The sequence below is a fragment of the Arachis hypogaea genome, chromosome 19 (genome assembly GCF_003086295.3).
Source record: "Arachis hypogaea cultivar Tifrunner chromosome 19, arahy.Tifrunner.gnm2.J5K5, whole genome shotgun sequence".
Lineage (NCBI taxonomy): Eukaryota > Viridiplantae > Streptophyta > Magnoliopsida > Fabales > Fabaceae > Arachis > Arachis hypogaea.
In genome coordinates, this window is record NC_092054.1 from 116,607,584 (window position 1) to 116,621,392 (window position 13,809).

The window sequence follows — 13,809 nt, forward strand, 5'->3', positions numbered from 1 at the left end:
AAGCCCGGAGATTAAGTTTGGTGTGGCCACCAATCCACTTAATCTAGGCTTACTACCTTTGAGAAAATTATAATTGAAGGTAAGCGCAGAGATTAAGTTTGGCATGGCCACCACCATACGAAATACCACCATCTAGCAAGCCCAATACTACTCAATCTGAAAGCATTTAATATATTGGAGAGAGTGATGAGCGGATAATTTATACGCTTTTTGGCATTGTTTTTAGTATGTTTTTAGTATGATTTAGTTAGTTTTTAGTATATTTTTATTAGTTTTTAATCAAAATTCACATTTCTGGACTTTACTATGAGTTTGTGTCTTTTTCTGTGATTTCAAGTATTTTCTGGCTGAAATTGAGGGACTTGAGCAAAAATCAGATTCAGAGGTTGAAGAAGGACTGCAAATGCTGTTAGATTCTGACCTCCCTGCACTCAAAGTGATTTTATGGAGCTACATAACTCCAAATGGCCCGCTTTCAATTGCGTTGGAAAGTAGACATCCTGGGCTTTCCAGAAATATATAATCGTCCATACTTTGCCCGAGTTTAGATGATGCAAACTGGCGTTGAACGCCAGTTCCATGTTGTAGTCTGGCGTTCAGCGCCAGAAACAAGTTGCAAAGTGGAGTTCAACGCCAAAAACACGTTACAAACTGGCGTTCAACTCCAAGAATGACCTCTCCACGTGTAAACTTCAAGCTCAGCCCAAGCACACACCAAGTGGGCCCCGGAAGTAGATTTCTGCATCAATTACTTATTTCTGTAAAACCTAGTAGCTAGTCTAGTATATATAGGACATTTTACTATTGTATTAGACATCTTGGGACGTTTAGTTCTTAGATCGTAGGGGCTGGCCATTCGGCCATGCTTGAACATTTCACTTATGTATTTTTCAACGGTAGAATTTCTACACACCATAGATTAAGGTGTGGAGCTCTGCTGTTCCTCAAAGATTAATGCAAAGTACTACTGTTTTTCTATTCAATTCAACTTATTCCGCTTCTAAGATATTCATTCACACTTTAATATGATGGATGTGATAATCGTGACAGTCATCATCATTCTCACTTATGAACGCATGCCTGACAACCACTTCCGTTCTACCTTAGATTGGATGGATATCTCTTGGATATCTAATACAGGGGACCGAGTCCGAGATATTAGAGTCTTCGTGGTATAAGTTAGAACCCATGGATGGCCATTCCTGAGATCTGGAAAGTCTAAACCTTGTCTGTGGTATTCTGAGTAGAATCTGGGAAGGGATGGCTGTGACGAGCTTCAAACTCGCCAGTGCTGGGCGTAGTGATAGATGCAAAAGGATCAATTGATCCTATTCCAGTATGATCGAGAACTGACAGATGATTAGCCGTGCCGTGACAGAGCATTTGGACCTTTTTCAAAAAGAGGATGGGATGTAGCCATTGACAACGGTGATGCCCTACATAAAGCTTGCCATAGAAAGGAGTAGGATTGATTGGATGAAGACAGCAGGAAAGCAGAGGTTCAGAGGGACAAAAGCATCTCCATACGCTTATCTGAAATTTTCACCAATGAATTACATAAGTATCCCTATCCTATTTTAATTTTCGTCCACTATAATCTCTTAATACATTTGAATCCGCCTGACTGAGATTTACAAGGTGACCATAGCTTGCTTCAAGCTGACAATCTCCGTGGGATCGACCCTTACTCACGTAAGGTTTATTACTTGGACGACCCAGTGCACTTGCTGGTTAGTTGTACGAAGTTGTGAAACAGATATAAGATCATGAACGTGCGTACCAAGTTTTTAGCACCGTTACCAAGGAATGGAATGATCACGATTTCGCACACCAAGTTTTTGGCGCCGTTGCCGGAGATTGTTCGAGTTTGGACAACTAACGGTTCATCTTGTTGCTCAGATTAGGTAATTTTCTTTTTGTTTTATTTTCAAAAAAAAAATTTTCTTCAAAAATCTTTCAAAAAAATTTTTCCTTTTGTTTTCGAAAATTATTTTAAAATTTTTAAGAATGAATTCTAAAGTTTCAAAATGGTATGCTGAAGTTTAGCTGGCCATCAAGCTTTAGACTAACCTGGTATGATTCCTGGAATCTTGATTGAGTACTTTGAATTCATTGCTTCCTTTTCCCTATATGTTTTCAAAAAATAAAAATATACAAAAAAAAAAATAATAATAAAATCATAAAATCAAAAATATTTTGTGTTTCTTGTTTGAGTCTTGAGTCAATTTTTAAGTTTGGTGTCAATTGCATTTTTTCTAAAAATTTATGCATTTTTCGAAAATTCATGCATTCATAGTGTTCTTCATGATCTTCAAGTTGTTCTTGTTAAGTCTTCTTGTTTGATCTTGATGTTTTCTTATTTTGTGTCTTTTGTTATTTTTCATGTGCATCTTTGCATTCATAGTGTCTAAGCATTAAAGATTTCTAAGTTCGGTGTCTTGCATGTTTTCTTTGCATAAAAAATTTTTCAAAAATATGTTCTTGATGTTCATCATGATCTTCAAAGTGTTCTTAGTGTTCATCTTGACATTCATAATGTTCTTGCATGCATCATGTGTTTTGATTCATAATTTTCATGTTGTGAGTCATTTTTTATATTTTTCTCTCTCATCATTAAAAATTCAAAAATAAAAAATATATCTTTCCCTTTTTCTCTCATAAATTTTCGAAAATTTGAGTTGACTTTTTCAAAATTTTTAAAATCTAGTTGTTTCTTATGAGTCAAATCAAATTTTCAAATTGAAAATCCTATCTTTTTCAAAAAATTTTTCAAAAATTAAATCTTTTTCATTTTTCTTATTTATTTTTAAAAATTTAAAAATATTTTTCAAAAATCTTTTTCTTAATTTTATCTCATAATTTTCAAAAATATTATCAACAATTAATGTTTTTATTCAAAAATTTCAAGTTTGTTACTTTCTTGTTAAGAAAGATTCAAACTTTAAGTTCTAGAATCATATCTTGTGATTACTTGTGAGTCAAGTCATTAATTTTGATTTTAAAATTTCAAATATTTTTCAAACAAATCTCTTTCAATCATATCTTTTCAAACTTTGATTTCAAAATCTTTTTCTAACTTCTTATCTTTTCAAATCTTCTTAATATCTTTTCAATCATATCTTTTTAATCAATTTTCAAAATAAATTTCTATCATATCTTTTTAAATCTTATCTTTTTCAAAAATTCGATTTTAAAATATCTCTTCTAACTTCTTATCTTCTTATCTTTTCAAAATTGAATTTCAAATCTTTTTCAACTAACTAATTAACTTTTTGTTTGTTTCTTATCTCTTTCAAAACTACCTAACTAACTATCCCTCTCTAATTTTCAAAAATACCTCCCTCTTTTTCAAAAATTCTATTTAGTTAATTAATTGTTTAAATTTTAATTTTAATTTGAATTCTCCTTTAATTTTCGAAAATCATCAACTTCTTTTCAAAAATTAATTTTCGAAATTTCCCTCTCCCTCATCTCCTTCTATTTATTTATTCATCTACTAACACTTCTCCTCACCCAAAAATTCGAACCCCTTCTTCTCTTTTAAGTTCGAAATCTTCTCTTCTTCATTCTCTTTCTTCTTTTCTTCTACTCACACAAGGAAACCTCTATACTGTGGTAAAAAGGATCCCTATTATTATTTTCTGTTCCCTTCTTTTTCATATGAGCAGGAGCAAGGACAAGAACATTCTTGTTGAAGCAGATCCTGAACCTGAAAGGACTCTGAAGAGGAAACTAAGAGAAGCTAAATTACAACAATCCAGAGACAACCTTACAGAAATTTTCGAAAAGGAAGAGGAGATGGCAGCCGAAAATAATAATAATGCAAGGAGGATGCTTGGTGACTTTACTGCACCTAATTCCAATTTACATGGAAGAAGCATCTCCATTCGTGCCATTGGAGCAAACAATTTTGAGCTGAAACCTCAATTAGTTTCTCTGATGCAACAAAACTGCAAGTTTCATGGACTTTCATCTGAAGATCTTTTTCAGTTCTTAACTGAATTCTTGCAGATATGTGATACTGTTAAGACTAATGGAGTAGATCCTGAAGTCTACAGGCTCATGCTTTTCCCGTTTGCTGTGAGAGACAGAGCTAGAATATGGTTGGATTCTCAACCTAAAGATAGCCTGAACTCTTGGGATAAGCTGGTCACGGCTTTCTTAGCCAAGTTCTTTCCTCCTCAAAAGCTTAGTAAGCTTAGAGTGGATGTTCAAACCTTCAGACAGAAAGAAGGTGAATCCCTCTATGAAGCTTGGGAGAGATACAAGTAACTGACCAAAAAGTGTCCTTCTGACATGCTTTCAGAATGGACCATCCTGGATATATTCTATGATGGTCTGTCTGAATTAGCTAAGATGTCATTAGATACTTCTGCAGGTGGATCCATTCACCTAAAGAAAACGCCTGCAGAAGCTCAAGAACTCATTGACATGGTTGCTAATAACCAGTTCATGTACACTTCTGAGAGGAATCCTGTGAGTAATGGGACACCTCAGAAGAAGGGAGTTCTTGAGATTGATACTCTGAATGCCATATTGGCTCAGAATAAAATATTGACTCAGCAAGTCAATATGATTTCTCAGAGTCTGAATGGAATGCAAGCTGTATCCAACAGCACTCAAGAGGCATCTTCTGAAGAAGAAGCTTATGATCCTGAGAACCCTGCAATAGCAGAGGTGAATTACATGGGTGAACCCTATGGAAACACCTATAATCCCTCATGGAGAAATCACCCAAATCTCTCATGGAAGGATCAACAAAAGCCTCAACAAGGCTTTAATAATGGTGGAAGAAACAGGTTTAACAGTAGTAAACCTTTTCCATTATCCATTCAGCAACAGATAGAGAATTCTGAGCAGAATCCATCTAGCTTAGCAAATTTAGTCTCTGATCTATCTAAGGCCACTCTGAGTTTCATGAATGAAACAAGGTCATCCATTAGAAATTTGGAGGCACAAGTGGGCCAGCTGAGTAAGAAGATCACTGAAACCCCTCCTAGTACTCTCCCAAGCAATACAGAAGAGAATCCAAAGAGAGATTGCAAGGCCATTGATATAACCATCATGGCCGAATCCAAGGACGAAGGGGAGGACGTGAATCCCAAGGAGGAAGACCTCCTGGGACGTCCAGTGATCAACAAGGAGTTTCCCTTTGAGGAACCAAAGGAATCTGAGGCTCATTTAGAGACCATAGAGATTCCATTGAACCTCCTTATGCCCTTCATGAGCTCTGATGAGTATTCTTCTTCTGAAGAGAATGAGGATGTTACTGAAGAGCAAGTTACCAAGTACCTTGGTGAAATCATAAAGCTAAATGCCAAATTATTTGGTAATGAGACTTGGGAAGATGAACCTCTCTTGCTCATCAATGAACTAAGTGATCTGGATCAACTGAGATTGCCTCAGAAGAAACAGGATCCTGGAAAGTTCTTAATACCTTGTACCATAGGCACCATGACCTTTGAGAAGGCTCTGTGTGACCTTGGGTCAGGGATAAACCTTATGCCACTCTCTATAATAGAGAAACTGGGAATTTTTGAGGTACAAGCTGCTAGAATCTCATTAGAGATGGCAGACAATTCCAGAAAATAGGCTTATAGACAAGTAGAAGACATGTTAGTAAAGGTTGAAGGCCTTTACATCCCTGCTGATTTCATAATCCTAGATACTGGAAAGGATGAGGATGAATCCATCATCCTTGGAAGACCCTTCCTAGCCACAGCAAGAGCTGTGATTGATGTGGACAGAGGAGAATTGATCCTTCAGCTAAATGAGGACAACCTTGTGTTTAAAACTCAAGAATCTCCGTCTGTAACAATGGAGAGGAAGCATGAAAACCTTCTCTCAGTACAGAGTCAACTAAAGCCCCCACAGTCAAACTCTAAGTTTGGTATTGGGAAGCCTCAACCAAACTCTAAGTTTGGTGTTGAACTCCCATATCCAAACTTTAAGTTTGGTGTTGGGAGTCTAAAAAATTGACCTGATCACCTGTGTGGCTCCATGAGAGCCCACTGTCAAGCTATTGACATTAAAAAAGTGCTTGTTGGGAGGCAACCCAATTTTTATTTATCTAATTTTATTTTTTATTTTTATTGTTCTTCCATGTTTTATTAGGTTCATGATCATGTGGAGTCACAAAATAAACCAAAAAATAAAAACAGAATTAAAAACAGCAGAAGAAAAATCACACCCTGGAGGAAGGACTTACTAGCGTTTAAACGCCAGTAAGGAGCATCTGGCTGGCGTTCAATGCCAGAACAGAGCATGGAGCTGGGGCTGAACGCCAGAAACAAGCATGGAGCTGGCGTTCAACGCCAGAAATATGCTGCTTATGGGCGTTGAACGCCCAGAACAAGCATCACTTCGGCGTTTAAACGCCAGAAATGCATACAAAGGCATTTTACATGCCTAATTGGTGCAGGGATGTAAATCCTTGACACCTCAGGATCTGTGGACCCCACAGGATCCCCACATACCTCCACTCACCTTCCCTCCTCATAATCCTATATCTCTCTTCCCTATCACCCCTTCACCACTCACATCCATTTCTTCTTCTTCTATTCTTTCTTCTTTTGCTCGAGGGCGAGCAACATTCTAAGTTTGGTGTGGTAAAAGCATAGTTCTTTTTTGTTTTTCCATAACCAGTGATGGCACCTAAGGCTAGAGAAACCTCTAGAAAGAGGAAAGGGAAGACAAAAGCTTCCATCAAGGGTCTATAGCTCAGTGGTAGAACATTTGACTGCAAATTAAGAGATCCCTGAGATACCTCAGGGGATACATTTTCCTCCACATAATTATTGGGAGCAACTAAGGATAGGAGCACCAAGAGCACTCTATCATCCTCCATGAAATTAGAGAAGATCAAAGAGCAATAAGGGAGGAGCAACAAAGACAAGGAAGAGACATAGAAGAGCTCAAGGACATCATTGGTTCCTCAAGAAGAAAACGCCACCATCACTAAGGTGGACTCATTCCTTGTTCTTAAATTTTCTATTTTTTCATTTTTTATGTTAAATGTTTATTTATGTTTGTATCTTATTACATGATCATTAGTATCTAAGTGTCTATGCCTTAAAGTAGTGAATATGAATCTATCACCTCTCTTAAATGAAAACTGTTTTAATTACAAAAGAACAAGAAGTACATGGTTTTGAATTCATCCTTGAACTTAGTTTAATTATTTTGATGTGGAGACAATACTTTTTGTTTTCTGAATGAATGCTTGAACAGTGCATATGTTTTTTGAATTTGATGTTTAAAAATGTTAAATATGTTGGCTCTTGAAAGAACGATGACAAGGAGACATGTTATTTGATAATCTGAAAAATCATAAAAATAATTCTTGAAGCAAGAAAAAGCAGTGAATACAAAGCTTGCAGAAAAAAAAATAGCGAAAAAAAAAAAGAGAAAAAGAACAAGCAAGCAGAAAAAGCCAAAAGCTCTTAAAACCAAAAGGCAAGAGCAAAAAGGCAGTAGCACTAAAAACCAAAAGGCAAGGGTAAATAAAAAGGATCCAAGGCATTGAGAATCAGTGGATAGGAGGGCCTAAAGGAATAAAATCCTGGCCTAAGCGGCTAAACTTAGTTGTCCCTAACCATGTGCTTGTGGCGTGAAGGTGTCAAGTGAAAACTTGAGACTGAGCGGTTAAAGTCGAGGTCCAAAGCAAAAAAAGAGTGTGCTTAAGAACCCTGAACACCTATAATTGGGGACTTTAGCAAAGCTGAGTCACAATCTGAAAAGGTTTACCCAGTTATGTGTCTGTGGCATTTATGTATCCGGTGGTAATACTGGAAAACAAAGTGCTTAGGGCCACGGCCAATACTCATAAAGTAGCTGTGTTCAAGAATCAACATACTGAACTAGAAGAATCAATAACACTATCTGAACTCTGAGTTCCTATAGATGCCAATCATTCTGAACTTCAATGGATAAAGTAAGATGCCAAAACTATTCAAGAGGCAAAAAGCTACAAGTCCCGCTCATCTGATTGGAGTTATGTTTCATTGATATTTTGGAATTTATAGTATATTCTCTTTTTTTTATCCTATTTGATTTTCAGTTGCTTGGGGACAAGCAACAATTTAAGTTTGGTGTTGTGATGAGCAGATAATTTATACGCTTTTTGGCATTATTTTTAGTATGTTTTCAGTATGATTCAGTTAGTTTTTAGTATATTTTTATTAGTTTTTAATTAAAAATCACATTTCTAGACTTTACTATGAGTTTGTGTCTTTTTCTGTGATTTTAGGTATTTTCTGGCTGAAATTGAGGGACTTGAGCAAAAATCAGATTCAGAGGTTGAAGAAGGACTGCAGATGCTGTTGGATTCTGACCTCCCTGCACTCAAAGTGAATTTTCTGGAGCTACATAACTCCAAATGGCGCCCTTCTAATTGCATTGGAAAGTAGACATCCAGGGCTTTCCAACAATATATAATAGTCCGTACTTTTCTTGAGTTTAGACGACGCAAACTGGCATTGCACGCCAGTTCCATGTTGCAGTCTGGCGTTCAGCGCCAGAAACAAGTTGCAAAGTGGAGTTCAACGCCAGAAACACGTTACAAACTAACGTTCAACTCCATGAATGACCTCTCCACGTGTAAACTTCAAGCTCAGCCCAAGCACACACCAAGTGGATCCCAAAAGTGGATTTCTGCATCAATTACTTATTTCTGTAAACCCTAGTAGCTAGTCTAGTATATATAGGACATTTTACTATTGTATTAGACATCTTGGGACGTTTAGTTCTTAGATCATGGGGGCTGGCCAATCGGCCATGCTTGAACCTTTCACTTATGTATTTTTCAATGGTAGAGTTTCTACACACCATAGATTAAGGTATGGAGCTCTGCTGTTCCTCAAAGATTAATGCAAAGTACTACTGTTTTTCTATTCAATTCAACTTATTCCGCTTCTAAGATATTCATTCGCACTTCAATATGATGGATGTGATGATCGTGACAATCATCATCATTCTCACTTATGAACGCATGCCTGACAACCACTTCTGTTCTACCTTAGATTGGATGGATATCTCTTGGATATCTAGTACAGGGGACCGAGTCCGAGATATTAGAGTCTTATACGTGAGTGCTCCAGTGTATTTATAATGGTGTAGAGTGACCTTCTTAGATAAGATAAGTTAGTTATCTTATCTTATCTTATCTTATCTTTGAGTGAGGTCATCTTATCTTCAAGGGAACCGCCCTTATCTCTATAGGCTTGGGCTGCCTTTGGATTTGGGTCGTGTTCCTCCATTTGGACCCTTTTTGGGCTTTCAAGGTGATTTGGCCGAGTTCTTTGAGAAGAAGTCGGATTGTCCTGACCTGAAGAGGTCGGTCGTCTTGTCGGTAGAACATCCCGGTTGGACAGCTCGACCCAGGGTATGAACAAATACCAACAATTTCCAGAGGGATTCAATTGGGAACAATCGCAAGGAGATGTACACTAAATGAATGGAGACCTACATCATCTGAGGGAGGATGTCAACCAACTCAAGGATAATCAACAACAACAATGGAACCAAGTGAATCAAAACATACAACAACTCCAAGAGAGTTGGGAGCACATGAGGAAAGAGCAGCAGGAACAGTTCGACTGGGGGGAGGTGCGAAGTGCACTCGACAAAATTGTAGAGCAGGGCAAATGGCAACAGAGGAACCTTGTGGAGTTCAGAAATCTTTATGATGGCAGAACCATTTCAAGTAGGCAATATGATATCAACACACAAGCGAAACTGAATCACTTGTGTAATGCCGTGGCCGCTTTAAACCCAGGATACCTAACATTCATGCAAGGAATGGAGGAGTTGAGTGCAAGACAAGAAAAAATTCTGGCCAAACACAAGGAGGATGAAATGAACTACATGAGAAGGTTGGGATTTTGGATGCCCAAAGATGCTAAGGCACAAGAAGGATCCTTGAAAAAGGATGAAGATAACTCCTTCCCTTCCAAGAAGAAAGACAAAGGCAAAGGGCCAATGAACTGAAGTTGAAGCTGCTCAAGGTTGTTAAGTCCCATGGTTGACACTCTCTAATTTCTACATTCTACTTAGTTTTCTTTATGTTTTAAATTCTGTTCCTGAATAATTGCAACACTAGGATAGTTTATTTTCAATGCTTAGTTTTTTTATATATCCTGAAGTCTTTTGTGAGCCTTTTTAATTTCAAGAAAGAAAATGCAATATTATTTCAAGTTTTTGCAATATCAATAAAAGCACAGTTTGTTTCCATAAGAGTTGTTGTGAGTTGTTATAAGAGCAAGAGTAAAAGAGACTAAGCTCAAGAGAGATCATTCAAAAACTAAGAGACAAGAAACCAAGTGTAGAACCTAGAATGAATTAAAAAGAAAGACATTCATGAAAGGCAACTATCTTAGAAGGTATGACAAGTAAAGGTTAAGGGGTGTTTGATGATCTGATTTCTGCCGGTAAAGAAATTCACAAATATAATCGCGTTGTAAGTATAGTTTCTAAACCAACAGAGAATCCTTTTCGTACAAATGTTTGGTTGTCACAAGTAACAACAATAAAATTTATAACCAAAGTATTTAAACCTCGGGTCGTCTCTCAAGGAATTGCAGGGCAGTATGATTTGTTATTGGTTATGAGAAAAAGCGTATTTTTGTTTGGGTTTTTGAATTAAGGAACAAGTAATTTAAATGACAAGAAAAATAAATTAATAATTATAAAAAACTATTGCAAGGTATAAGAACTGGAAATCCCATCCCAGTTATCCTTATCAGGTGTGATAAAAATTGTTTATTGCTCCCACTTAGTTAACCCTTACTAAATAAAGGAAAGTCAAGTGGACTAATTAACTTGATTCCTCAAGTCCTAGTCAACTCCTATGGAAAAACTAGCTTTAGAGGGATCCAAATCAATCAGCAATTCCAATTTTCAATCGACTGCGGAGTTTGATAACTCAAGTGTCACCAATTACTTAACCAAAGCAAAAGGGGAATAAATCTTAAATTAAATTAAAAGCATTAATAACATAAGTTGAATAAAGCAATCTTGTATCTGAAATACCTCAAATTATATTAAATTGAATATTCAAATCTAACATGAAGAGTTCATAAGCCAATTTGGAAACATAAGTAATTAACAAGTAAAAGCATTAGAGTAAATAAAAGTAGAAGAGAATATAAATTAAAGAAACATTGAACCTGTGATTGAGAAGCAATCCTAAAATTAAGAGGAATCCTAATCCTAAATCCTAAGAGAGAGGAGAGAGCCTCTCTCTCTCTAAAACCTACATCTAAACCCTAAAATTATGAATATGAAAGTTGTATCAATTCTCTTCATTGATTCCTCCATTCTCCAGCCTCTATACTGTGTTTCTGGGCTTGGATTTGGGCCAAAAAGGGGCCAAAAATCGCTGGGGGTGACTTCTGCAATTTTTTGCACGTGGTGTCCATCACGCGTGCACGTCATTTGGAGTTTTTCCTTGTCACGCGTACGTGTCAGTCACGCATACGCGTCGCTCGTGCTTTTTGCTTGGCACGCGTTCGCGTCGTCCATGCGTGCGTGGTGCACGAAATTGTGATCATCAACAATGGCGCCTAAGACTTGGAGCTCTCAAACATGAATCACACTTTGTCACAATTCCACACAACTAACCAGCAAGTGCACTGGGTCGTCCAAGTAATAAACCTTACGTGAGTAAGGGTCGATCCCACGGAGATTGTCGGCTTGAAGCAAGCTATGGTCATCTTGTAAATCTCAGTCAGGCAGATTCAAATGGTTATAGAGTTTAAGGTGATGAAAATAAACATAAAATAAAGATAGAGATACTTATGTAATTCATTGGTGGATTTCAGATAAGCGTATGAAGATGCTTTGTTCCCCTTGAACCTCTGCTTTCCTATTGCCTTCTTCCAATCATTCATACTCCTTTCCATGGCAAGCTTTATGTTGGGCATCACCGTTGTCAATGGCTACATCCCATCCTCTCAGTGAAAATGGTCCTGATGCTCTGTCACAACATCGGCTAATCAGCTGTCGGTTCTCGATCATGTCGGAATAGGATCCATTGATCCTTTTGCGTCTGTCACACGCCCCACAATCGCGAGTTTGAAGCTCATCACAGTCATCCCTTCCCAGATCCTATTCGGAATACCACAGACAAGGTTTAGACTTTCCGGATCTCAAGAATGGCCGCCAATAATTCTAGCCTATACCACGAAGGTTCCAATCTTAGATTAGAAACCTAAGAGATACACATTCAAGCCATTGCTAGTAGAACAGAGGTGGTTGTCAGGCACATGTTCATAGGTGAGAATGATGATGAGTGTCACAGATCATCACATTCATCAAGTTGAAGAACGAATGAATATCATGGAGAAGAAATATACTTGAATTGAATAGAAAAACAATAGTACTTTGTATTAATTCATGAAGAACAGCAGAGCTCCACACCTTAATATATGGTGTGTAGAGACTCCACCGTTGAGAATACATAAGAACAAGGTCTAGGCATGGCCGTGAGGCCAGCCCCCAAACGTGAAAAGGTCTATCAAAAGTATGATCAAGTGTGTGAAAAGTATGAAAATACAATAGCAAAAGGTCCAATTTATAAAAAACTAGTAGCCTAAGGTTTACAGAAATCAGTAATTAATGCAGAAATCTTCTTCCGGGCCCACTTGGTGTGTGCTTGGGCTGAGCATTGAAGCATTTTCGTGTAGAAACTTTTCTTAGAGTTAAACGCCAGTTTTTGTGCCAGTTTGGGCGTTTAACTCCAGCTTTTGTGCCAGTTTTGGAGTTAAACGCTAGAATTCTTGAGCTGACTTGGAACGCCAGTTTGGGCCATCAAATCTCGGGTAAAGTATAGACTATTATATATTGCTGGAAAGCCCAGGATGTCTACTTTCTAACGCAATTGAGAGCGCGCCAATTGGGCTTCTGTAGCTCCAGAAAATTCACTTTGAGTGCAGGGAGGTCAGAATCCAACAGCATCTGCAGTCCTTTTTCAGCCTCTGAATCAGATTTTTGCTCAGGTCCCTCAATTTCAGCCAGAAAATACCTGAAATCACAGAAAAACACACAAACTCATATTAAAGTCTAGAAAAGTGATTTTCATTTAAAAACTAATAAAAACATAATAAAAACTAACTAAAATATACTAAAAACATACTAAAAACAATGCCAAAAGCGTATAAATTATCCGCTCATCACAACACCAAACTTAAATTGTTGCTTGTCCCCAAGCAACTGAAAATCAAATAGGATAAAAAGAAGATAATATACAATGAATTCCAAAAACATGTATGAAGATCAGTATTAATTAGATGAGCGGGGCTTTTAGCTTTTTGCCTCTGAACAGTTTTGGCATCTCACTTTATCCTTTGAAGTTCAGAATGATTGGCATCTATAGGAACTCAGAATCCAGATAGTGTTATTGATTCTCCTAGTTAAGTATGTTGATTCTTGAACACAGCTACTTTATGAGTCTTGGCCGTGGCCCTAAGCACTTTGTTTTCCAGTATTACCACCGGATACATAAATGCCACAGACACATAACTGGGTGAACCTTTTTAGATTGTGACTCAGCTTTGCTAGAGTCCCCAATTAGAGGTGTCCAGGGTTCTTAAGCACACTCTTCTTTTTGCTTTGGACCTCAACTTTAACCGCTCAGTCTCAAGTTTTCACTTGACACCTTCACGCCACAAGTACATGGTTAGGGACAACTTGTTTTAGCCGCTTAGGCCAGGATTTTATTCCTGTGGGCCCTCCTATCCACTGATGCTCAAAGCCTTGGATCCTTTTTATCACCCTTGCCTTTTGGTTTAAAGGGGTATTGGCTTTTTCTGC

General features: G+C 37.5%; 1 protein-coding gene and 1 non-coding gene across 2 annotated transcripts in view; one reads left to right on the top strand and one right to left on the bottom strand.

The window, feature by feature from the left end:
* The window catches only part of LOC140182325 (uncharacterized), a 75,118-nt gene that overhangs the window by 39,427 nt on the left and 21,882 nt on the right, over positions 1 to 13,809 (top strand). The window lies entirely within an intron of this gene.
* Positions 4,195 to 4,302, bottom strand: LOC112780424 (small nucleolar RNA R71). Its single transcript, XR_003191263.1, has one exon. It is a non-coding gene; the product is annotated as a small nucleolar RNA R71 (small nucleolar RNA).